General features: G+C 44.3%; 1 pseudogene across 1 annotated transcript in view; it reads left to right on the forward strand.

The window, feature by feature from the left end:
- LOC309890284 (delta-1-pyrroline-5-carboxylate synthase-like) overlaps positions 1-25,903 on the forward strand; it is a 27,469-nt pseudogene extending 1,566 nt beyond the window's left edge. The window contains exons 2-13 of the transcript in view: positions 6,057-6,194; positions 6,278-6,328; positions 8,571-8,715; positions 10,967-11,040; positions 11,268-11,376; positions 12,476-12,702; positions 20,682-20,819; positions 20,929-21,124; positions 21,361-21,482; positions 23,265-23,451; positions 24,997-25,083; positions 25,701-25,903. The product of the transcript in view is annotated as a delta-1-pyrroline-5-carboxylate synthase-like (transcript). The remainder of the gene's footprint in view (positions 1-6,056; positions 6,195-6,277; positions 6,329-8,570; positions 8,716-10,966; positions 11,041-11,267; positions 11,377-12,475; positions 12,703-20,681; positions 20,820-20,928; positions 21,125-21,360; positions 21,483-23,264; positions 23,452-24,996; positions 25,084-25,700) is intronic.

The following is a 25,903-nucleotide window of genomic DNA, read 5'->3' on the forward strand; positions in this document are numbered from 1 at the left end:
TAACCAGCACAAAAACAGTCACTTCATTTTAAATGTGCATAAAAAAAAAAAAAAAAAAAAACAAACCACACAGAAACCCAAACACATGAATGGTTAACTTTTTGTTCCCTTTTTCTCAGACAAAACCTTTGTCTTACTTCGGAGAGCAATGTCTTGATATCTGAAGGAGCTCCCTCCTTGAAGTCATCCATTCCTAGAGTCAAAACGATCAGTAATTCATCTACTCACAAGCATCTTTTCTGCTCTGCTTCCACAAATTATGTCTCATCTCAGAGCAGAGCCATGCTACTCTACCATGTTATTATACCTTCAGCTGGGATTTACATGGCTGGGATTGGTGTGCTTTTAGACCAGCAAAGATCATTCAATACATTTGTTTGACCTCCTGCGTGCTACAAACCACAGAGTTTCACCTCAACATTCCCACATCAACCCTGCAGCTCCCAGTTCAGCTATTTTATGGTTTACGATTATATATATTGTAACTATATATAGTTACAATTCCAAGGACAGCTTGCAACATAATTATTCAATTCAAATTACAAATAGGTTCTCGGGCCCCCATACTACCTCATTCAGGTTCCAGGTAGCTGGTCCATAATGCTGTATGATTCTTTCAGGAGGCCATTCATTCTCTCCCCATTCTTGGGCACTACGCCCAGCTAAGGAAGCATCAATAGATCGTTTTACTCTATTCAGATAAAAACAAACAAACAAAAAACTCTTTTCAGCTGGAATTAGCTCAAACCTTTCTTTACATAGAAAGAAAAATCTAGGAGCGTAACAGAATGACACCAGGCAGAATGACAACTCCCAGAGGGAAGCCCTACAGTGACAGCGAGTCAGAACAGATGATCTGTGGCCACCCCAGGGACAGACTCAAATGCCATGACCTGCGACTGAAAGTGACCGCCAGAACTGGGATGATGGACGCATAGAATGCTTGCCTTTAAGACAAGAGACCGGAAGGATGGGCAGTGCAAACCCCTTAAGAATAACGCTTCAGAAATGAATTCCCCAGCCTGAGCTCCTGGTGAAGCCCAGATGACTTCCACAACAGTGACGATGGAAACAGACACAATCTGAAACCAAATATGCACAAGACCCAAAACGCATCTGCTCTTTAAGCTGTGACTGCAAGACAAGAAGTGCTTGGATCAGCCCTGTGATCACAGAATCACAGAATTGATGACGAAACAAGCATTTAGGACCTTTAGTGTGGCTACCAAGTTGCCCATCTAATCTGTCCAGTGGAAGAAGGCGATGAGGATATCAAAACCTGAGGAGCGCGTAACACATAATGATCATATCAGGAAACATTCGATACAAAATAAAAGTTACACGCACGGAAGAAGTGATCCCTTTAAGCTCCTACTGCAAGACAAGAGGTGCTCAGCTCCCAGTTGAACATCAGCGTTATTCCGATGAGGTCAAGTGTTCAATACCCTCAGGATGGCTTCCCCAGGGCCTGCCGAGCACCAAGAGCAACAGCACAGCACAGACAACAAGCTGGGACTGCCCTGCCTGGCACGTGTTCACGCTGTACGTGACAGAACTCCCCACACATCATCTCTGCCTGACCTGATCAATCCTGAAAGGCCCCATCCGCTGCAATGACTTACAAGCACAGACCCTTGCCCTATGGGTCCATTCACAACCCCAACTCAAACATAGCACTTGCCCCCCCAGCTTAGCTTGGGAATGCTGGGAGGCAGGTTCCATCCTCATCAAGGAACACAAAGGCTAGCCAGGACACTGCTTCAAGCCTAAGGCTCCTCTTCACCTGCAGAAATAAAGTGCCATCAGGCACCAGCACGCCAGCCAAACTTCTTCCAGGGAAGCACCCTCCTCAGAAACAAAACAGTAGTCAACTGACCTGCTCTGCTACTGAAATCAGATAGACACCCCCTAGACAACTCCCTGCCTCCCCCTGCCAACACACAAGATTTGCCCCTGAACTTAATTCTCAGGGCTCAGAATCCATCCTCAGTGTGGACCACAGAGACCAGCTAGGATGTTCCCAGTACCTTCTTCATCCCTGGAAAAGAGGAGTCACCCAGAGGTGGACCAATAGACTACCAAACCAAAAACAATGCCTGTTTTCCAACTTTTCTCCACTCACCTTCCCAACCCACACCCAGCGCTTCCATTCACTGTGCCAAGCCAAGCCCACGGGGCTTAGATCAAGGAGAAAGAACAGACAAACGTGACAATCCATAAAACGGTCTATACCCACTCCTCTTCTTTCATCCCCTACCGCAAGAGCCAAGAAGCCCCAGACCCGTGTTCCCCAGCCCAGTATCACCGCTTCGCCCACCTAACACCCCAAAGAGATGCATCTCCAGCATTTCAGGAACTAGAACTGCTGACGTCTGGCGCGCCTCAGAAACGTGGCAGGAGACGTACTCTGCTGTCGCAAGGTAGTTTGCCCAACAGGCAAAGCAGACTAACACAGTCCACTGACCAACTCAGGGCCCACACTGCTGTCCACTCACCCTCGTGCTTCGTTCAAGTTTCCGTGCCCATGCCCTGGGCTACAAGAAACAAAGAGAGAAGGTCATGCCCACGATGGACACGCAAACAGTACAGCTTCTTGCAGAGGACTCAAACACAGAGACCAGAGCCAGAAAAAAAAAACACACCCTTGAGTCCACAAATGCCAAAAAGCCATGAATGCACAGCAGTCCCAGCAGGGGTAATTACAGACTTATCCTTTACAGATGAAAAAGGTGACCCTGCTCAGTCTCTTCGTACTACTGCGCTTATGCAGTCGAGCCCCTTGCAATGCGTGCTGAAGCTCTTTGTGAATCCTCTGGACAGTGACACAAATGGCTTGATATACCTAAAGATTGAAATGTAACGCCAAAAAAAGGAACCGTACCCCATGATTTCCCAAAAACAAGTTAGCCAGCAACCCCTCCTAAGCATCCCTCTTCTAAGTGAATTCCAAGCTCTTAAAATCTAGAAGGATGCAAGGTCTAAAGACTCAACAGCCAGCAAAACCACAGGCAAAAGCTGCAGAAATATAACAAACTGTCCCTAACCCTGAACAAGATTACACCTTACATGCCTACTGCTGCTGGTTTCAGATACATGCTTACACAGGGAGCTTCGACAATACCTTTCTCCTAAACCCTGCTCCCTCACTTTGCCACCAAGGTTGTAACTTTGATAGTATTTGACATACAGGCAAAGACTCACAGTAAGCCCCGTAATCCTGCAAAAATCCTGAGGGACCCAGAACCACTAAGCAAACACACAAACTAACATTATTGTCCTATCCATGAACATGCCATAACAATGACTCACCTGAGAAAGAACTGCATGCAATAAAGGCACCTACTACAGTGCAAGTCACGAGTATCACTCTATACTTGTTCTATTCTGCTAAGATCACAGATCTTTGGTCTGACTTTCTGCGGCCCTTGTTACATTGTCACAGCAACACACAGGCAGGAAAACATTGCTACATACAGTAACAAAAGACTGAGTCATAAGAAGAACCTAGGATAAAAAATGAAACCGCACACTATCTTAGTTCAGCACTACATTCTATATGCATGCTTTCAGCCTGAAATCATCAATAAGAGACGATAACCTCTAAGACTGAAAACAAGACAAATTCTACTTAGTTCTCTGAATGCAAGGCTGATGCAGCAAGTCATCAGCTGGAAGGAACCCAAGCAGAGGATTCAAGATGTTCCATTCCAACATTGAAACTTACCTTTCCAAAGCCGCTTGTCAAGCAGAGCATAGTTTCCCATTTGTTGAACAGGCAGGCCTAGCCAAATTTCAACCCTAAACTTCCAGGGAATCTCTACTGCTCCCAGCGTACATATTACTTCCGTACTCACCTGCAGGTCTTACCTGTGAAAACAAAGTTCCAACTTTCTTCCCTTCTACAATATCTGTGATGACATGACCCGAGATTTTCGGGTGGACTCCATTTGCAATCACTACAGAGGTGCCTCCTCGCAGGGCCCACAAAGCTGCTGTCACCTACAGTGAAGGAGAGAGCCAGTTCCCAAAAATGCACTTGTTAGTTGAATCCCCATCCTCAACAAGAATTCTTATGTTGGAAGAAGCCCTTAAGACCATCAAGTCCAAGCATCAACCTAATGCTACCACTAAATCATATCCCTAAGTGCTATGTCCACACGTCTCTTGAATACTTCTAAGGATGGGGACTCTACCACTTCCCCGGGCAGCCTGTTCTAATGCCTAACCACCCCTTCCATGAAGAAATGCTTATTTAGTACCCAGATATCTAGTGCTGCTCAATAGAGTTGTTCCTCCCTAGGGGTAGGGCTTGGCATTTCCCTCTCCTGAACTTCAAAAGGTTCCTGCCTGCCCCTATCTGCAGCCTGTCAAGGTTCCTCTGAATGCACCGCCCCCACCCCGCACAAGGGCCATTTCCACAGAAGCCACCAACCACCCGCCGCCTCGCCCCCTCCCTATCCAGCCCACCGTGGCGCGCCACCGACCACCAACCTCGTTGCGCCACCCCTCCTCGGCGTCCCGGCCTGCCCCGACAGCTTCTGCCCATGGCGCCGGCAAGCCCTGCATGCTGCTTCTGCCCTGGCTTCCTCCAAGCCAATCACACAGTGCTTCCGCCCTGATTGAAGACAGGCCCTGACATCACTTCCGCCCCAGGTTCCCAGCCAAGCACAGCGTGTCCCCACAGACACAGCAGAGCAAACACACAAACTAACATTGACATCCTACCCGTAAACATGCCGTAACAGTGACTCACCTGAGAAAGAACTGCATGCAATAAAGGCACCTAGTACTACATTAGTTTATTCTAACAGATCCTACTAGCTGTCACCTCAAAAAGACGTGCGTACCGCTCTCTACTTGGAAACGCATCAGTCCGTCCGTAGACTCTGACCCACCTAAAGAGCCCTGCAACTGACTGAAGGAAAAACAAAGCACTTACCCCAAAGAGCAGCCCAGGCAGAAGGAGCTCTCTGATGGCATACCTGGGGCTCATATACCGTTTGGCCGCGCCCAGCACCCAAGCCCAATCACCTGGGAAAGGGAAGGGGCAAAGCACAAGAAAGTAGAAGGAGAGCAGAAGGAGCAGCAGCTGTTGTGCTGTGGGCCTTTTTTTTTTTTTTTTAAGTCTGATGGCACAATTTTGTGCAGCGCTGCCTGGGCACACATTTCAGATAGAGCTAATGAGCAGCTGAGGTAAAGGAGCTGGGAAGAGAGAGGTGTTGCAGCAGGTATGCTGTGGCTGTGAGGTGCCTCAGGGTGTGCTTTTTCTCTTGTTTCTACAGGTGCTTCTTTAGGCAGCTTGGAGTCTATGGATTTCTAGATTTTAAGTGCTTGGAATTCACTTAATAGAGGGATATTTAGCAGAGGTTGCTGGATCACTGGTTTTAGGGATGGTGGGATACACTTCTGGTTTTGAGTTATATTTTAATCACTTGTGTAACTCTCCAGAGAACTAAAAACAGCTTGATTACATGCTCCAAGAGGCTTGTCCACGTAGGCACAGTATTACTAAGAGACTGAGCAGGGTCGTATCAGAGTTACCTTTTTTCATCTGTAAAGGGTCTGTGATTACCCCTGCCGGGCTGCTGTGTGTGCGTGGCTTTTTGGCATCTGTGGAGCTCAGTCACTTTTGTGTGTGTATGTTCTTACTTTTTGTGGGTTTTTGTTTGTTTGTTTGTTTGTTTGTTTGTTGTTGTTGTTTTTGAGAGGCAAATAGTGCGTGTGCTGAGCGTGGTTGGCAGGAGGAGGTGGGGAGCTGTCTGGCAGGGAAGCTGTTCAGGACTGGTAGGTTTGGTTTCTAGGAGCATGCGGCATCCTTCCTGTGTGATGCGACTGATTCTTGGGCAGGAACGTTCCAGCTCGTGTGTCTTAAATAACGTAGCTTGTGTAGTGTGTGTTGTGTGGCCTGGGCAGAGTTTGCTTTGGCGCTGTGAGCCAAGAATCTCAGTTAAAGCTGGTGAGCAGCTGGAGTAACGGAGCTGGGAAGAGAGAGTATTGCAGCAGGTACACTCTGGCTGTGAGGTGCCTCAGGGTGTGCTTCTCTCTTGTCTCTGCAGGTGCTTCGTGCAGTCTTGGACAGGGAAGGGAAATCCCCATGTCACGGAGCAGTGAGGGAAGGTGAGAGTGTTTTCAGCCTGGTCATCCCTTATCCAAAGCGAACGGAAGACACTCAGGTGTTTCCCTCAGGGTCTGAGGTGAGGCTGTTTGGGATAGAGGAGCAGTGTGGCAGGTGGTTGTTTGCAAGCACAGTGGTCATTTTGTCCTTTTGTGTTCCCAGGTGGCATGGGTGATGCTGTCTACTCCTTCTGAGCTTGGACTTAATTTCCAGGTACAGAGGCAAGTGGACTGCTGTTTTGAAAGGATACAATTAAAGATGGAGTCGCTTGTGTTGATGAGGGATGAGTGCTAACGCTGGCAGCTGAAAGTTTATCTTCTGGCTGTGTTTTCCTTTGTTCAGGCTGAAACTCAGTGTGCAGTCCAGGACGTCATGACCTGAGCTGCCTCTGGAGTGACTCTGGTGAGTGATGAACAGAGGTAGCAGTTGTTTTTGGGGTGCGGTTGTCACTGCAGTTATTTTCCTACATCCAATAGAGTAAAATTCCAGTTTGCCTTTTAGAGGTGCTTTAAGTGGCTTAAGAGAACAGGTGGAAGCATCTGCCACGTGGGGCAGGTAAGAGGCTGAGGTTAAGGAGGGGATGAGAGTAACTGTCCAAAGGCTGCTGTGGGTTTTGCTGCTGTGGTTGCTTTCTCCTCTGTTTATCAGGTGCCACAGGCAAGGTGATAGCCCTTAGAACAGGAGCAAAGCAGGTCTCTGGAATGCTGCGTTGTTCCTGAGAAAGGTGTTGTAGAGGAAAAAGGTTGTCTTGCGTGGCGGTTCCTGATGGCGGTCTTCTTCCGTAGGGGAAGAGGTGCCTGAAGCCCCATGCTGTGTAGCCTGAGCACACCTCATTGAGGATGAAGCCTGCTTTCCAGCAGTTCCCAAAACTGTGTTGAGGCTGAAATGCTGTGTCTGTGTTTGGGTTGGGTTTCAAGTTTTCATGCTGTGTTAGGGATGGGTTTCAAGTCAGTGCAGCGGAGGGCCAGGACCCAGTGTCCTGTAGCGTGTTTTGACCCGTCAGCATGGCCTTTTGGCTCTCAGATAGCCTACTCAAGTATGTGATTTTTCCTGCAAGTGATAAAGTGATATTATTACATTGAATTGTTTTTCTTTGGCATGTTGTGCTTTTTTTTTTTTTCTTTTTTCTTTTTTTTTTTAATGCTCCTGGATTTTTCTTTCTATGTAAAGAAAGGTTTGAGCTAATTTCAGTTGAAAAAAATCCAGTTACTTGCTTGGTCATATTGTCCTTTCAAGATTAAAAGCTGCAGCCTAAGCATGCGGAACGTTGCTTCTAGAAACAGCCCGATTCTCTTGTCTGCACTCTGCTTGCTGTTGAGCTAAATCAGATTAAAAACAAACAAACAAACAAAAACACGCCAGCTGCTGCTTCTCCTTCTGCTCTCTTTCTACTTTCTTGTGCTTTGCCCCTTCCCTTTCCCAGGTGATTGGGCTTGGGTGCTGGGCGCGGCCAAACGGTATATGAGCCCCAGGTATGCCATCAGAGAGCTCCTTCTGCCTGGGCTGCTCTTTGGGGTAAGTGCTTTGTTTTTCCTTCAGTCAGTTGCAGGGCTCTTTAGGTGGGTCAGAGTCTACGGACGGACTGATGCGTTTCCAAGTAGAGAGCGGTACGCACGTCTTTTTGAGGTGACAGCTAGTAGGATCTGTTAGAATAAACTAATGTAGTACTAGGTGCCTTTATTGCATGCAGTTCTTTCTCAGGTGAGTCACTGTTACGGCATGTTTACGGGTAGGATGTCAATGTTAGTTTGTGTGTTTGCTCTGCTGTGTCTGTGGGGACACGCTGTGCTTGGCTGGGAACCTGGGGCGGAAGTGATGTCAGGGCCTGTCTTCAATCAGGGCGGAAGCACTGTGTGATTGGCTTGGAGGAAGCCAGGGCAGAAGCAGCATGCAGGGCTTGCCGGCGCCATGGGCAGAAGCTGTCGGGGCAGGCCGGGACGCCGAGGAGGGGTGGCGCAACGAGGTTGGTGGTCGGTGGCGCGCCACGGTGGGCTGGATAGGGAGGGGGCGAGGCGGCGGGTGGTTGGTGGCTTCTGTGGAAATGGCCCTTGTGCGGGGTGGGGGCGGTGCATTCAGAGGAACCTTGACAGGCTGCAGATAGGGGCAGGCAGGAACCTTTTGAAGTTCAGGAGAGGGAAATGCCAAGCCCTACCCCTAGGGAGGAACAACTCTATTGAGCAGCACTAGATATCTGGGTACTAAATAAGCATTTCTTCATGGAAGGGGTGGTTAGGCATTAGAACAGGCTGCCCGGGGAAGTGGTAGAGTCCCCATCCTTAGAAGTATTCAAGAGACGTGTGGACATAGCACTTAGGGATATGATTTAGTGGTAGCATTAGGTTGATGCTTGGACTTGATGGTCTTAAGGGCTTCTTCCAACATAAGAATTCTTGTTGAGGATGGGGATTCAACTAACAAGTGCATTTTTGGGAACTGGCTCTCTCCTTCACTGTAGGTGACAGCAGCTTTGTGGGCCCTGCGAGGAGGCACCTCTGTAGTGATTGCAAATGGAGTCCACCCGAAAATCTCGGGTCATGTCATCACAGATATTGTAGAAGGGAAGAAAGTTGGAACTTTGTTTTCACAGGTAAGACCTGCAGGTGAGTACGGAAGTAATATGTACGCTGGGAGCAGTAGAGATTCCCTGGAAGTTTAGGGTTGAAATTTGGCTAGGCCTGCCTGTTCAACAAATGGGAAACTATGCTCTGCTTGACAAGCGGCTTTGGAAAGGTAAGTTTCAATGTTGGAATGGAACATCTTGAATCCTCTGCTTGGGTTCCTTCCAGCTGATGACTTGCTGCATCAGCCTTGCATTCAGAGAACTAAGTAGAATTTGTCTTGTTTTCAGTCTTAGAGGTTATCGTCTCTTATTGATGATTTCAGGCTGAAAGCATGCATATAGAATGTAGTGCTGAACTAAGATAGTGTGCGGTTTCATTTTTTATCCTAGGTTCTTCTTATGACTCAGTCTTTTGTTACTGTATGTAGCAATGTTTTCCTGCCTGTGTGTTGCTGTGACAATGTAACAAGGGCCGCAGAAAGTCAGACCAAAGATCTGTGATCTTAGCAGAATAGAACAAGTATAGAGTGATACTCGTGACTTGCACTGTAAGACAAGCAAACGCCTTGGAGTATAAAAATGCTAAATGGATTTCTTGTAAAAATTGGCCATATCCTTTGGACCCAGGTAAACACTTAGCATCCATGGGTCACAGGAGTCACGAGCCTTAACCAGGTATTGTGTGTAAACTCTGGAGCTAGCACTATGTGAAGAACTGCTTGCTTTACTTTGTGTGTGCTTGTGGGCAGGAGGAGTGAAAGTTGCTTCCTGCTAGCTTTTGATGCCCCCACCTTCTGTATGGAAAGAGAACGTGGGTGATCGATCTCTGTTCAACTTCTATGATGAGACATTGTCTTTTCCCTCATTGCTTTTTCACATGAAAAAGGTGTTTTCTTAGTCCTTTTCTACAGAAACTGTTCCAAAGATCTGTCGATCCCTGTTTCTCTTGGCTGAAACGGTTTTTATTCTACTGTGACCTTTTCAAGGTGAGCGAAAATAAAAGTTTGTGTAGCGTCCGAGATGCAAGTGAACCTTCAGTTTATGAGATAGCAAGGCTAACTTTGAGTTTTGATTAGATTGTGGATGGTTTTTGTTGCCTTTCCTAGGCCTTCTCCAAAAGCTTAAACAGGGAAGTTGCTGTTCAACGCTGATGAGCATTGAAGTGATGTTTTCGTAGGATTATGTGCACTACCAAGGCCTGATTTCCCCTTTTGTCTCTGCGTTGCTTCATGTTTATCTGCTGTGAATTGTACTTGCTATTTTGTTGCATAGTGGCTGCAAAGGAATCACAGGCTGGTTGAGGTTGAAAGGACCTCCAGAGGTCACGTGGTCCAACACCCCTTTTGTGTTCAAAGAACACAAAAATACACGCCACATTATAAAGTATGACCTTGCTTTAAAAAGCTGTTTTAACAGTCCTTCATTAAGTCTTATTAATCAAGTGTCCCCTAGTTCTTTTCTTACGCTTCCCACTATACCTCCTGTTATTTTCCTTACCGTGGGAATTCCTGCTCTGGCAATTTCTGTAGGACACTTCTTGAATAGAAGTCCGGGCATATTAGTCACATGCCAAGTCATCTGTTCTACAGACAATTTCAAGAGTTAAAAGTGAAAACGTAGCTTATCCAGGAGCTCCTTGAGAACTCCTTAGTGAAATGCTGCCTGAGCCTTTTGACTTGTTACTTCAGTTTCTGTTTCAAAACTTGTTCTGTATCATTTCAGTTTGAGATGGATTCTTTGACATCCGTGCCAAGAAAAAAACCTCTCCTCTGTAGGAGCCCTTCAACGTACACAGAGCAGAGAGAGAGCAGCTATTGTGCAAGCTGTTGCTGAGGCTGGTTTTGGCTTCCTGTATTGTTCGCACATTCCCAGGTTGTTTTGCAATCTTTTCTCTTTTCAGTAGTTATGTAATTAAACTTTTTCAAAGGATGCCTTCCTTTTTTTGCAGTAGCCTCCCACTCCCTGAGATGTAGCTGTCCTTGTATTCTTTTGCTCTTTGTCAAGTCTTCTTGATACAGGTTGTATACTTGTTTGTCCCCTACGACATGGATGATCTTACTGAATCTCTGTGATGCCTTGAAAAGGGCTATGCTCGGGGACCGTGGCAGCATTTTGGTATCTGATACAAATTTTCCTGTTGTGGCATACAGTAAACTTCTTTGATATGTCTCTTAAGACCGTACCTGTTTTTCTGCTTTGAGTAAGGAGTTGAAAGTTGAAAGGTTAGTGTTCATTTCCTTCCACCTTTGTCTGCATGTCTTGTGGGTGTGTGTGTGTGTGTGTTTTGGCAGGCCCTACAGTAGAGCAGCAGGGTGGAATGTCTCGAGCCGGTAGCAGGACGCTGGCAGCTCTGCAGCCTGAGCAGGTGAGAGAACAGTATGTTCTCGCTCTTTAAGGCTGTGAACATGTGGCAAGTTTTAAAATACAGGTTTATGACACAAATGGGTCCTGGAAAAAATCAGCTGGCTCCAAGTATTCAGGGCATCAAGCCAGTGAGAAGATGTGTCAGTAGGAATGAGCTGAAGTGAGCCAGATGTCAAACACCATGGAGTTCGTGTAAGAATGCAGTTCAGACACTTTTCTCTTTCAGAGAGCAGAGATTTATTTATTTTTTTTTATCATCTCGGTGACTTACTAACTGATCAGTGAGAAGAAATTCTCTTGGCAAACAAAAAGGACTTAGAAGAAGCTGAAAATAAAGGTAATATTACGGGTCCTTTCATGGAACACCTGTTGTCATGAGCTTTTCTGGGCCTCAAAGGAAAGGAGCAGAACAAGAGTAGTCTGTCACCTGCAATTGGATATTATGGCCGTCACAGATTAGGGAACCCAGGACTTTGAGAGCTTGTCAGTGTAAGCAGCTGCAGCTTCCGTAAGAGCTGTCTCTATCAGAGAAGATGGAGAGAGAGGCCTTTGAAAGCAGCAACCCACAGCATTGTTTAAAAAACTAAAAATAGAACAGTGTTTTCTTTTGCCAAAGGAGGCTCACTTTAGAAATTAAATCTAGCAAGGATCTTCCCTGTTATCATCATGCATGAAATAGCATGAATATTCTCCTGGGCTGGTTAACGTAATGTTTGGCCCCTGTGGGGAAGGTTGTTACTTAAAAATGATGCTTTCCAGAAAGAACCACCTTACCTTCTGACTGAGGAAAGTACAGTTCAGGCAGCACAGACTAAATCCATTCTTTTGTGTAAGAGTGGTGCGTGAGGAAGCTGGTCTTGGGTTAGAAAATGTGTGGAACTGGCGCATCACAAGTTGTGAAGTTCAGTAAAAGGCATACGGCAACCATTTTGTACTGAGGAGAATGCCTGGAGGGACATTTCTGAGTAAACTTCCTACCTGAACGTGTTCAGACTAGAAAACTCCGGCAGCTCTTGCCCAATCTGAAATGCTATGCGTTCCTTTGCTCTTTGGGATTTCTATCTGTGAAATAGAAAGAGGCAATTACTGCGCAAACCTTCCAGGAATATTGCAAGGGTAGAAATTGGTAAGAAATTCAGGTACACGGTTGTGTAACGGTACTAGAAATAGGACAAACTTTGTCTTTGCGGATGTTACTTCATATACAAATCATTCATATCGTATTAGGTGTATATGTGATGGTAGGTGAAAGCGTTGTCAAATTGGAGCAGTTTGATTGTAGCTACTAAACTTAATGCTTTACATTGTTCATCTTAGGTAGGTTTCTTGCTGCGGCGTGGGAAACAGCGGCTTTTTTTCCTGGTTTGACCATTAGGTCACTTTCTTGAAACTAGCCAGATAAATCTATCTTGAGCGCAATTTTTTCTTTCTTCTAGGAAGATTGGCACTTCCTTTGTTGAAACGTCTCAGTCTGTCTACATCAAAGCTGAACAGCTTGGCTGTTGGGCTCTGTCAGATTGCAGCATCTTCACAGGACAGCGTCGGCAGCATAGTTCAGAGAGCACGCATAGCAAAAGATCTAGAGTTGGAGCAGGTGACAGTGCCTGTTGGGGTCTTTCTTGCGATTTTTTTGAGTCCCGTCCAGACTGACTGTCTTCCACAGGTATGTGAGGAGGGCAGAGAGATCTTTGATAACAAAAGTGTATTTCTACTGGTGAGTTATTGGAAGGCTGCAAGAAGTCTTGCCTCAAAAGACTTCTGCTTGTATTCTTCTGAAATGAATTCTGCTGTCATCCCATTTTTTTTTTTCTACAGAAAACTACAGTCTTCCTGGGACTTGCTTCTGCAATGCTGAGAGTTATTCAGCGTTGGTTTTTGATACCCAACGTAGAGAAGGAGTTAGCTTACATTCAGGTGGTGCAATTTCTGCCTGTGTCTTATCACATAGCTTCCCTGCTTAACTTGCAACTTACAAGGCTCCTACCAATGAGCACTTTTCTGTCCATGCTGACTACAGCTGAATTGCAGGCTACGATTAAACATCAAATGTTTAATATAGGTCGTTAATAACAAACTGCAACTGTTAAGAATATATGCTGAAAAAGATCAGCACGAAGTAGAAGTTCTAGGCTCTGAGTGGTCTGTCCCATACTGATACTGCATGTTTGCACTGAGGCAGAATGATATCTTTCCACAAGCGTGTAAAAGCTAAGTCTAGGCTCTTACTGCCGGTATCTTTAGCAAGACTGATTGAGCGTTTCTCTAACATATGAGCAAGTATTTGAGGAGCAAGGGATGGGTATGGGCACTTAAAAAGAGACTCCTCGTTTCATACTGAAGGGGAGTCTGCTCTAGGCAAAGTTCATGTGAAAGGAAAAGGCAGTAGTCTCCCTTTCTGCCATTATTGCTTCCTTGCTGCTCGCTCTGTTCTTCACAGAAAACCAGTATGTTTCCTTGCCAAATTCTAGTCTGCCTTCCTAGACTCCAGCCTTTGCCTCCTGGGTGTCTTGCCTTGCCTAGCCAAACTCTCCCATTCTCCTCTTCTTTATCTCATTTGTTTTATCAGGCTGATTCTTACTGGCTTCCCACCCTCAACCCCCCCCCCCCCCCCCCCCCAACCTTTCTTTTTTTTTTTTTCTTTTTTTACAGACTTAGGATGACTTGTCTTGTTACTTTTCTTCCTGCCAGCCCCCATCCTCAAGTTCTCCGATGTAACTTCAGAGGATCATCTTTGATACCTCTGCATCTGAATAATATGGTTTCTCTCCCATGCTGTAGCTGATAGTAGGATGGACTCTGAGTGCAGAGGAGAGGTTGCTTCCTCCATAGTTTACTATTGCATCTCATACTGGTTTGGGTAAGCAATTACCGAGGAAATTTGACTTCTCCATGGAGTAGTGTGTGCCTGATAGCTAGCTGGAGATAGCATACACGGAATTGAGTCAGTGCTCAGAGTTCAGTCTTGAGTTGCAGTAAAGGTGAAACAATTGCAGACTAACAGTTTACCTTCTAGTGAGCTGCGAAGCGAGTGCGGAGTTCCGATCCGCGGTTCCGTATTCTCCGTGAGGGGAGCGGCCGGAGACGAACGAAGTGCGTGACAGACCAAAAAGAAGTGCTGTTTTCACCAAGTTTTGATTGGTGGTGCCCAATATGTGGGCCTGGCAGTGTATCTTGTGATCCTATTTTTGCTCTTAAATGCTTTGAGTGTGACAAGAAAAAAGGCGGGAGCGTTATCTAAGTAACTAACAGTTTAGAAGTGTTGGTGTATTTGCTGTGGCGTTTGGTCAGTTTGCCAAGTACTGGAGAGGTGGAGGGGGCTGACTGATTATCAAAGCGGTAGAACGGAGAGAGTCCTTTCTGTGGTGGTTTGGGCTTGAGCCCTGGCAATTTGGTAAGAAGGGGGAGAGTGAATTTATTTAGGTGTCAATGCCTTTTTAAATGGTATTTATTGACGGATACACAGGAGTGATTCCTTGTTTTGTATGGGCTTATTAACAAAGTGCATGAGAAAACTTGGCATTTGGCTCGAAATTCGGTCCTGTTGAAATGTAAATTTTGTGGAAAAGGTGGTAATGTTTGTCTAGAAGATGAAAGGCTGAGTGCTTCAGCTCTTTTCCTGAAGTTCCATGGATTTATGATTGGAACATGGAACGGGGCTCCTTAATAACCTGAAATAGTAAAGTTTGTATGCGGGAAGAGGCATTTAATCCCAGAGAACTGGGACATTTGGGAAGAAGATTAGGAAAAGATAGTAAAAACCCACAGTAAAAAGGTTTGCGTGGAAATTGAAACAAAGGACAGTAACTAATAAGGAATAGTAATAAATAAATAAAAGGGAATGGAAAATCAAAGGAATGAGTAATATCCAAAACAAAGATGTTTTAAAGAAAGCCTGCTTGGGTGCACGCTGGCACATTCAAAGGATATTGTTAGAACTGGGAGCGCAGAAAGGAAGAGGACTTTCACTAAGTATTGCAATCAGTGGTGGCCACTATATAAGCTAAATGGCCACTTTATGGATCAGTCGACTATAACACTATCTGGCAATTCATGTTTTGGAGGAGAGAAGGAAAATAGGATGAAGTGTAGTATACTGATACGTTGTTTCAGCATCTTGGAGAGAAAAGGAGTGGAATTAATTGGCTCTTGACTGAGCCTTTGGTGTTGGCGTGAGAAAAGTACAGGCTGGAGAAAAATAAAGGAAGCGTTAAAAGAGTTGTCCCCGGTGTTAAAGGTGTGGCATGTAGTATTTAACAGAGCCATTTGAAGTTGAATGAGCAGGGAAGGAGGATGTAGGAATGTTAATAGTTCTGCCTCAGCAGGAAGCTGTGTGGTTTTTGTTTTTTTTTTTAATAGCAAAACAAATTACACAACGTTGCTTAACTTGTCAGAAGATAAATAAGAAAGTGTTTTGACAAGCAGCCACGGGAGGGAGAAAAACAGCTTACAGGCCTTTTGAGAAAGTACAAGTTGATTTCACTGAATTGCCCAAGGTAGGGAGGATAAAATATCTATGGGAAATAGCAGATCATTTAACACAATGGGTAGAAGCTTATCCCGTAGCTCGAGCTATGGCACAAATGGTGGTAAAAGCTCTATTAGAACACCTGATACCTAAATATGGGATAATCCAGTACATTGATTTTGATCAGGGCACACACTTTGCTTCTAAAATAATAAAATTATTATGTCAATCATTAGGTATTCAGTGGGAATACCATACTCCGTGGCACCCACAAAGCTCAGGGAAAGTAGAAAGATTGAATCAAACACTAAAACAACACTTGGCTAAATTAATGATCGAGACACAAATGCCCTGGATGAAATGCTTACCATTGGCACTTTTAAACATAAGAACTAAACCACACAGTGAGAGCGGATTATCGCCATATGAAATGTTATATGGTATGCCTTATTCTCAAGGGATGCCTCTAGGAAAAATGTAGTTGAGGAGCGTAGCATCCAGAAATACGTAATTACCATTGGAAGGAGGTTACAAGAGCTAAGAGAAATTGGAATGATGGCTCAAACACCACCTTTAGGATTTGCTATTCATAAGATACAACCAGGAGACAAGGTCTTAATAAAAACCTGGAGGGAAGAATCATTGAGCCCCCGATGGGAGGGACTGTAAGTAGTAAGTTTTACTTACTACTGAAACAGCTGTGAGAACAGCGGAAAGGGGTTGGATCCACAGATCCAGAATAAAAGGACCAGTAACTACCGAAACCTGGAGGGTTGAGTCCACTCCTGGGGAACTGAAACTAAAGCTAAAGAAGAACTCATATTCTGGCAATGAGGCTCTGCATGAATTAAGGACGCCAAATAAAGGGGACAAGCCTAAAGGGAGGAAAGGGAGAAGGCAAGACCGGGGCAGGACCCTCCACTGCAGTGTGTATGGTCTACCGAGGGAGGCGATGGGTATTGACTGCCGAGTGAGAGGGCCTCGACCGGACTTCTCCCACACTAAGGTGAGGTTGTCCCGAGAAAATAACGTAAGAACTTTTCTTTTTAAACCCATATAAAATTGTGATTCGTTTTCCAGGAGCTGGATCACCCCGGCAGGCTGAACGGTATCACAAGCCCAAATTGACCCTGAAAGTGGGCCCAACCCCTTGATTGAAGGCGTCTTGCCTATTATGATCCAGCTACATGGGCAGAAGACGGATCCTGGGGCTATAGGACCCCAATATATATGCTTAATAGAATAACTAGGTTACAAGCTGTAATGGAAATAGTTGTAAATAAAACCGGAGGTGCACTTGGCTTAATTGCAAAGCAAAATACCAAGATGAGGACTACTTATCTACTTATGTATCAAAATCGCTTAGCTTTGGATTATTTACTAGCACAAGAAGAAGTCTGTGGAAAATCTAACCTTAGTAATTGCTGTTTAGAGATTAATGATGAAGGTGTTTCTTCCTAGTAGCTGGTAGAATGCTACGTTTTGGTTTAGGATGAGAAGAGCGCTGATAACATGCTGATGTTTTAATTGTTGCAGAGCCATGCTTACACCAAGCCAAGGATGTTTCAGCTTCTCACTGTCCTGCCAGCGAGCAGGCTGGGGGTGCAGCAAGAGCTGGGAGGAGGGCTGGACTGCTCAGGGTTAGGCTGGGCATCAGACAGCTGGGCATCAGCGGTGGTGAGCAATTGCATTGTGCATCACTTGTTTCATACACATGAGTAGTAGTAGAACTATCATCATTATTGTCATTGTCATTATTATTATTTATGATTATTTATTATTATTTTCTTGTCTTTATCTCACCTCACAGGCTTCACTTTCCCATTTCTCTCTCCCATCCCAGAGAGGGAGGGGGTGAGGTGAGTGAATGGCCGTGTGGTGTTTAGCTGCCAGCTGGGTTAAACCACAACAGAAAGAAAAGCTGTAAATGAACTTGTAAAAGAAATGAAGAAGATTGCACACGTCCCAGTTCAAACTTGGAATGGAATCGATCTAAGAAGATTATGGGAGGGGGCTTTACGGGCAGTGATTGTTTTGCTAAAATGAGGATGGTTGTATTGGGGATATGTGGAGAATTGTTAATAATTCCATGTTTAATACCTTCTATTACCAGGCTGATACACTCCAGTTATACAAGGAATGCAAATATCTGCAGTACCTGTTGTGGGAATAGGAATGTTGTTTTTGCAGAGTTACGTTGTTTAGAGGGCAGGAATGTGGTACTGAGATATGCTTACAGTGATAAGAAAGCTTAGCAGGCGACCTTGTAAAATGCAGACAACCAGACTTCTTAGGACAATTAGGTGAAAATCACGGTGTCAAGTCAGACAAGCGAAGAAACATTACCTCTCCAAGCAGTAAAAATGTCAAAAGAAATTTGAAATTTAACAGGCCGGCAAGTGAAGGCCATGCATTGTTTGTGAAGCATCGGATAGATGGTGAACCTGGATTACCCAGTCAGTGGGGAAACAGGGGAGGGTCCTGTCATCAAAAAGTATATAAACTGTGTTTTGGAACTAGTAGGTGTGCTCTCCTGCTTGTGGGGCGCCCGCCATTGCAATCGCGAACAAATTACTTCTTCACTGAGATCCTCGCCTGAGCCTAAGTTACTGGCTACGGAGTTTCTCACACTGTTGACCCAGAACCAGGGAGAAGAGAAAACCCATTGCCTGACGATAATAAAAAGAAAAGAATATCCAAAATTGATACCAATTTGGCAAGTATTGACTCGATTGGAAAGGAAAACACGAATCAATACCATGAAAAAGGAGATGGGGGACTGTGAAATATGTTCATCTGATTCGTGTCAATATGGAACAATGCTAGGGCCTCATAATGAAATGTGACCTTCTGTCTTACATCCCCTTGTATAAATAACCACAAGTCCAAGAGAAACAGAGTGGTTAGTGTATATAGTTCTTGTATCTTGCAAAAGAATGGTCTAGCAGTTCGTGTTGATAGAGGGTTTGAAGGGTAAACCTTGAGACTTGGGTCTGGGAGATAAGAGAATAGGGGGGAGTTTTTTGAGATAACTGCTGACTATTGCATGAGACACGACTTTCTGGCATCTGGCCCAGAGACTACTAAATAAGGGGAGGGTGGGGGGGAAGCTGAAGAACGACCGAAGGACAAAACTTGTGAGGAAGACTACGAGCCTTCAGTATGAGCGACCCTCAGAGGGACCACTGGAGACTGATACGCATGCATCCGTGGGATGGTTCGGGTTCTGGGAAACTAATTATAATACCCCTGCCTTTTCCAAAAGTGGTGATGAATATGTATTAGCCTAGGAGCATAAAAACCAGTCGCCTGATGTAACCGGTGTGCGTCTTCTTGGAGCAGAGACTCCCAGCGCACCCAGTGCTGTTTGCTTACCTCTGTTCCTTTAATAAATTGTAAACTTTGATTGTAACCCTATTCGGGACTCAGTCATTTATAACAATATACAATAGCATGTTTGTCTCTAGTACTTACAAGGCGAAGTTCTGAGATCATATTTCACAGACTGCTTCTTACAGATTTCAAGAAATCCAATTGTTCTGAAGTACAGCCGTGCTCTATTACTATCTAAAGGGAACAAACTGTTTTCAAACCCATTACAGATTGGATGTTTTTTATTTATTTAAATAAGCTTGTCTCTGCAGCTTTCCTTCGTGATGCTGATCTTCGGAGAGGCAGATTGTTAACAAGATACAATCAAATTGCATTTTAATGTCTAGTTTTGTATGTTAAAGACACACAGTATCTGGGTACAGCAAGGTTCCACTAAATGACAAGGATCTTTCTGAAGTCTTCCTTATTTTTTCAGTATTCTTTTCAAATTGTGGACAGCAGGATGAGGTAGAATATCAAACACGGTGACTGTTTTTTACCCAGAGGACACTAGTAGGGAAAAGGAGTTGGTCTGAGTTGACCTTGACATGCTTAAGGGGTTGGTACATGAGAACCTCGTGAAGTTCAAGAAGGCTAAGTGCAAGGTTCACCACCGTCATCAAGGCACTCCCAAGAATGAATGCAGGCTGGTTGATGAGTGGATTGGGAGCAGCCCTGCAGAGAAGGACTTGGGAGTGTTGATGAATGAAAAGCTCTACATGAGCCAGCGATGTGCAGTTGCAAACCAGAAAGCCAGCCGTATCGTGAGCCACATCAAAAGTATGACCAGAAGGTCCAGGGAGGTGATTCTCGTTCTCTACTCCACTCCTGTGAGGCCCCACCTGCAGTGCTGCATTCAGCTCTGGGGACTCCAACATAAGAAATAAATGTGTTAGAGCAGGTCCAGAGCAGGGCCACGAAGTTGATGAGGGCTGGAGGACCTCTCCTATGAAGACAGGCTGAGAGAACTGGGGTTGCTTAGCCTAGAGAAGAGAGGGCTCTGAGGAGACCTTATAGTGGCCCTCTAGTACCTGAAGCAGGCTTTGGGTAAGCTGGGGAGGGACTTTTTGTCAGGGAGTGTAATGACAGGACAAGGAGTAATGGCTTTAAACTAAAAGGGTAGATGTAGATTAGAATAAAGGAAGAAATTCTTTACTATGGGTGGTGAGGCACTGGAACAGGCTGCTTGGGGAAGTTGTGAATGCCCCATCCCTGGAAGTATTTAAGGCCAAGTTGGATGGGGCTTTGAGCAATCTGGTCTAGTGGGAGGTGTCATAGAATCATAGAATGATTTGTGCTGGAAGGGAACTTGAAGGTCATCTACTCCCCCCTGCCATAGGCAAGGACACCTTCTGGTTATAAACGTAAAATCAGCGTGATAAAACAAAAGGCTTCTGTATAAGAGAGCACAAGTAAAATGTTCGTCGTAGGAAGAGCTCATTAGCTACTTCCAGCCAGAATGATTAGGGATAAGAGTTCTTGCATCTGAAATAGTTTTATACAACTAGCGAATTTGTGCCAGAGCCTATGTTCAGGGTTTCCTTTGACTTACTGCAGTCTCCCTTTGCCAGTAGTACCCTGAAGCTCAAGTTTGTTTCTGAAACGTTAAGATACTTCATTTCTGGAGTTACACGTTCTGACTCGGAAAAAATTCTTGGTGCTGTATATTAATATTGAGTAAGTCAGCAGAATGCAAAATCCTGTTCTTACTCTATTTTGCAGATGTTATTCTCCCAGAGGAGTCAGATCACTTTGTTGTTGTTGTTGTTGTTGTTGTTGTTGTTGTTTTAATTCCCTTCTGACAGGTGTCTTCTTTGGCCATAGCTAGCGGAAATGGCTTGCTAATAAAAGGAGGGAAAGAGGCAGCATACAGCAATCAAATCCTTCATCATCTGACTCAAGAAGCACTCTCCATTCATGGAGTCAAAGATGCAGTGCAAGTAGTAAGTGTCTAGAATTAAAGCAACAACTTTTGTGCTGTAGCATGTAGAAAAAGCACAGGCAGAGCTTGAGAATTCAGGCCATTGACTATTTGTGTCACAACTTTCACGTGTGAATACAAGCAAGGAAGTGGAAGATGTCTGCCATTTGGAGAAGCTGGTAGATCTAATCATTCCACATGGGTCATCCCAGCTAGTCAGGAATATCCAGAAAGCTGCTAAGGGAATTCCAGTGATGGGACACGGTGAATGGATCTGTCATGTGTATGTGGACACAGATGCCAGCGTGGAGAAGGCCACATGAATAAGTAAGCTGTGAGAGGGTGACTTGGATACCACGAGTGTAACTGAACTACACATTTGGAATATGTGGTATGGTTATATTATTATTATTATTATTATTATTATATTATATTAATATATTATTATATTATATTAATATATATTAATATATTATTATAACCATACGTAATAATAATTCACATGCTCTTCAAATTCTTTGTCATAAATGTTACGTAACCAATTGTTTACTCTTAAACCTCAGTCAGAGGCTCGAAGTGTGAATATACTGCTGCCTGTGATGCTCGGGAAACACTCCTAATTCACTGAGACCTGCTGAGAACCCCGTTGTTTGATCAGATCATAGACACGTTGAGAGTAGAACAGGTTAGTCATTTATACTTGTGTTGGCTTTTGTTTTGTTTTATTTACTTGTTGTTCATTTTAGGAGCCCTTGGTCTTGCTGACATAGCCCTATGTAGTTTTATGATAACATAACACTTACGTTACCCACATGTCTCTTTGTACACCTTTGTACTCTTTTCGGAGAGCTTTCTTGGCTTCTCCATGCAACCCCAAGCTTTTCCATAGAAACGATCTGCAAGCAGCTTCTTTGGGGTGGCTGCATGCCATTGCTGGGATACAACTACTTCCTTTTACATAGAAAAAAATCATTCTCTGCCTTGGAAGAGCATTTCCCCAACCCTTTCTCTACTACTCTTAATTCTGACTTACTGGCTGGCAACCTCCCGGACCCAAATACTATTCTGATTAAATCTATTAACTTACCTTCTTACCTCAGTCGTTTCCCATTTTATGTTTCTCCTCCTCTAATCTGCTTCATCCACATATTTTGAACATTTTGTCTCACTTGCCTTTATTCCCACCCATTTTCCCGCCCATTATTTCCCCCTCCCACTGTTCCACAGGAACAGTGAAAGGCCACTGTCCTACATAATTGCTTTGACATGCGTAATGTTTTGTAGCAGAGATGCATCACGAGAGAAATATTTGTGAAGTACTTAAATTACACTCAAAACATGGATTTTTCACATAGCATTTCCATTTGGCAAATAGTGTATACAAGCAGTGATTGATGCAGGAAAACATGGTAAAATAGGTCATGTTCTGATAATGTTAAAGTCATATTAAGAGAAGCTTGCCAGATAGCTAGTCAGGAGCAAGTCCTCACTCGCTTGTGTTTTCTTTTTGTCTTTTTTTTTTTTTAATGTCTGGTTTGGTTGTGTTTTGTTTTGTGTTTTTTTTTTTTTTTCATAGAATACCCTGAGTTGCAAAGGACCCATGAGGACTACCAAGTTCAACCCCTAGCTCCACACAGGACCACCCAGAAATCAGACCATGCATCTTGGAGCGTTGCCCAAACACTTCTTGAATTCCAGCAGGCTCAGTGCTGTGACCACTGTCCTGGGAGCCTGTTCCAGTGCCCTGCCACCTCTTGGTGCAGAACCTTTCTCTAACGTCCAGCCTGACCCTCCCCTGTCACAGCTCTATGCCATTCCCTTGGGTCCTGTCGCTGTCACCTGAGAGAAGAGATCAGCACCTGCTCCTCCACTCCTCCCTCTCATTGTTAAGGTGTCTTAGCTGCTACGATTAAATTCAGAGATTGACGATGCATTAGATCTTCTTCATCAGGATCGTAAAATAACTGAAAGTCCTTGCCTTGTTTTGGGCCCAGTAACTCTTTTGTGTCTGAAACATACACTTTGGAGAGGGCTGGTGTCAGTTTACAAAAGAAAGGGATAAAAACAGGTAAAGTCTTTTGTAGGGGAGACTTGCAAACCTGGAAATATCTGCCTTCCTCGAAACTCCCCTCCCCTCATTTTATATTGCTGACTTTGACATTATATGGCATAGGCTATCCCTTTGGTTAAGTTTGAATCGGTTGTGGGTATGTGCTCTCCTAACTTTTAGCAGACCCTCGACCTTCTCACTGTGGGGGGAGAAGAGAAAGCCTTGGAACTGTGTGAGCACTGTTTAGCAACAGCCAAAACAGTGGTTTGTTTAAGGCAAAAATCCAAAATGTAGCAGTATAGGGACTGCTATGAAAAAAATTAACTCTATCCTAGCTATACCCAGAACAACAAGCTGCACTTTTCACCTGTTACGCACTGGTACAATCTACAGCACAAAATACTTCTGGTATTGCAGGTGAAGATTCATGCTGGCCCAAAGTTTGCCTCTTACTTGATGTTCAACCCCTCAGAAGTGAAATCTCTCCACGACGAATATGGGGATCTGGAGAGCTGCATTGAGGTTGTGGACAGTGTACAAGAGGGTGTCGAACATATCCACAAGTATGGAAGTTCTCACCTGGATGTTACCGTCACGGAGAATGGTTTGTGACCAATCTGTTCCCTTAAGCTTCTGCTTTGGTTTCACTGTGGGATCTTGTTATTAGCATAACTACTTACATTGCAGTAGTTTCTCTTATCTTGGTTCTGTAGTGAGCATAATCAGCTGGAACCCTATGAGCTAAATCTATCTGTAGTTGTGTTTAATTCAAGGAAAACATGTTGTGTGCCCTTATTCCAGGAGGTGAAGGCATGTGTTTGAGCAACTGGCCAACGACAAGTCAACGCATGCTCTTGTCAGGCAGATTGCTTTGTGTTCCTGTATTGTACAGACTTACCACATCAGACAGTTTTGCAGAAACATCTCCTGAATCCTGGAGACGTCTTTAGGCCTCCGAAGGAGGAAGAGGTGAGCTTCTATAGAGGGAATATGGGCTGTAGGAAAGATCAGACTATATACGTTTTGTCTTCCCAGGTTGCTTTTAAGCCTTGCAAACAAGGACCACAAGTGTTTTTCTCCATCTCTCCCAGTCCTTTATTTCCCAGTTCCGCATCTGTAGCGTAAAAGCTGCATGTATCTCAGTTCCCAGTTTCTTGCTCCATTGTTGCCGCGAACTTCTGTTCCTATGCGCCACTCTGTGCTTCTTCCACTCCTCTGCATGTGGTTTGAACACTCTGCCACTTCAAAACGTAGCTAGAACTGCTCCCAGCCAAAGGATGACTCTCCATACAAGGCTAAAACTTCTGAGAGTCAGCTACAGTAAGGTCATTTTGATTTGTGGCTCATCAGTGTGAGATTCAAGCAGGCATCTGTTTCTGTACCTTCTGCAGAAATTAAACGAGTAGCACCAAAAGGCATGCATTTGATACTGTAAGCCACTACCTGGTGCACTAGTGATTTACTTGGGTGTGTACTGGAGATAGAGTTCATCTTTAGCATTCGTCCCATTGCTCTGGGCAACTGACTTGCAGCTTACAGCCTTACAGAGAAAGGCATCCTTCAGAGTACTAAGGCTCGTACAACTCTGCTTGAGGTTGCTCCAGTCTCGCATGTTCTGTGTTGAACTGGGTTAGTTAGCTGACTTCATGTGGTGTTTCGGCATTCTCTTTCCCAAATACTGTTTTCAGTATAAACTTAATATAGGACTTTCCATTAATTTCCATTAATTCCATTATGATAGGACTTTCCATGTTCTTTATAGAACAGTTCCATGTATCCGTTGAGATAATGTAGAGCTGAACATGTAGTTTAACTGTCTGACTGCAAAATGTAGCTCGGGGCTGCTGTCACTTTTTCCCAGTCATACAACTATCCCTGTTTGCGAGGTCTAGGCTGTAGTAAGAATTAGACATCTTTTCACTTCTTGTCTTTGCAAGCTTCTTGTAATATTTACAGTTGTGTCTATGTGATAAACATATTACAAAGAAGGTGTGTATGAACATGCTTTAATCCAGGCTGTTAAATACTGTCTGATAATGTTGCAGGTGAAAGTTCTGTTCTTGTATCTCTTCACGGTATGAGGCTGTGCCTATTGGACTGCATGATCACTCTGTACTGTATCCTATTTTCTTCTCTGCCTCTTTTTCAGAGAAAACAGTGGAGTTCTTCCTCCAGCATGTGGACAGTGCTTGGAATGCCAGTAACCGATTCTCTGATGGATAGAGATTTGTACTCTGTATGTGCCTGTGGTGTGCAGGCAGCTAAGCACCACAAAGCCGTTTGCTCCCTCAGCAGTGTGGGAGGAAGGAAAGACTGGAACAAAACTGAGTATCAGTTACCTAAGTAAACAGGTGCACATACTAGGAAGTGCAGAAGACAAGGGAAACATTAATTCCTGAGGTAGAAACTACTAGAAATCGCTGTAGCAGGCTTGAACATGCAGTGCTCTGTGTGTTAAAAAATTGTGTTTAGGGTTTTATAAGATCACGCAATAGTCTGTTTAAGAAGAGGAAAAAGAAAAACAAAAAAGGATATAAGAATGGAATCCTGACTAATTTAGTTCTTATTGTTCAAAGGGTAAACCCTCAAACAAATGTACGATGTATGTAAGACACACGTAGCTTTCTGGCTTCTTTCTCTCTAAAAGTGAAGCTGAAACTGACAGAAGTATAAACATTCCAATTTAGAATAAAGCTCCTCTGATCAGAACAGGTAAAAATAACTTCTGACACTTGGGGAGGAGTGAAGGAAGGGAGGTGAATGACTGCTTCTACATAAAGATGCAGGGCTATATAGTACAAAGTTGAATATCTTCTGAGGATCAACTACCTTTACCTTGTGTGTTTTCTACAGGTGATGAAGTTGGAATTAGTACTTCTCGTATCCATGCACGCGAACCAGTGGGAATTGAAGGACACTGAACTACAAAGTGGTTACTGACAGGGGACAATCATGTTGTTTCTGACTTCTCAGAGCACGGGAGCATGAAGTAGCCCCATGAGAGCCTACCTCTCCCTCAGAGAAATACCGAGTACATTGAGAAAACTCATCAATAA

The sequence above is a fragment of the Aythya marila genome (assembly GCF_965140915.1).
Source record: "Aythya marila genome assembly, chromosome: Z".
NCBI lineage: Eukaryota > Metazoa > Chordata > Aves > Anseriformes > Anatidae > Aythya > Aythya marila.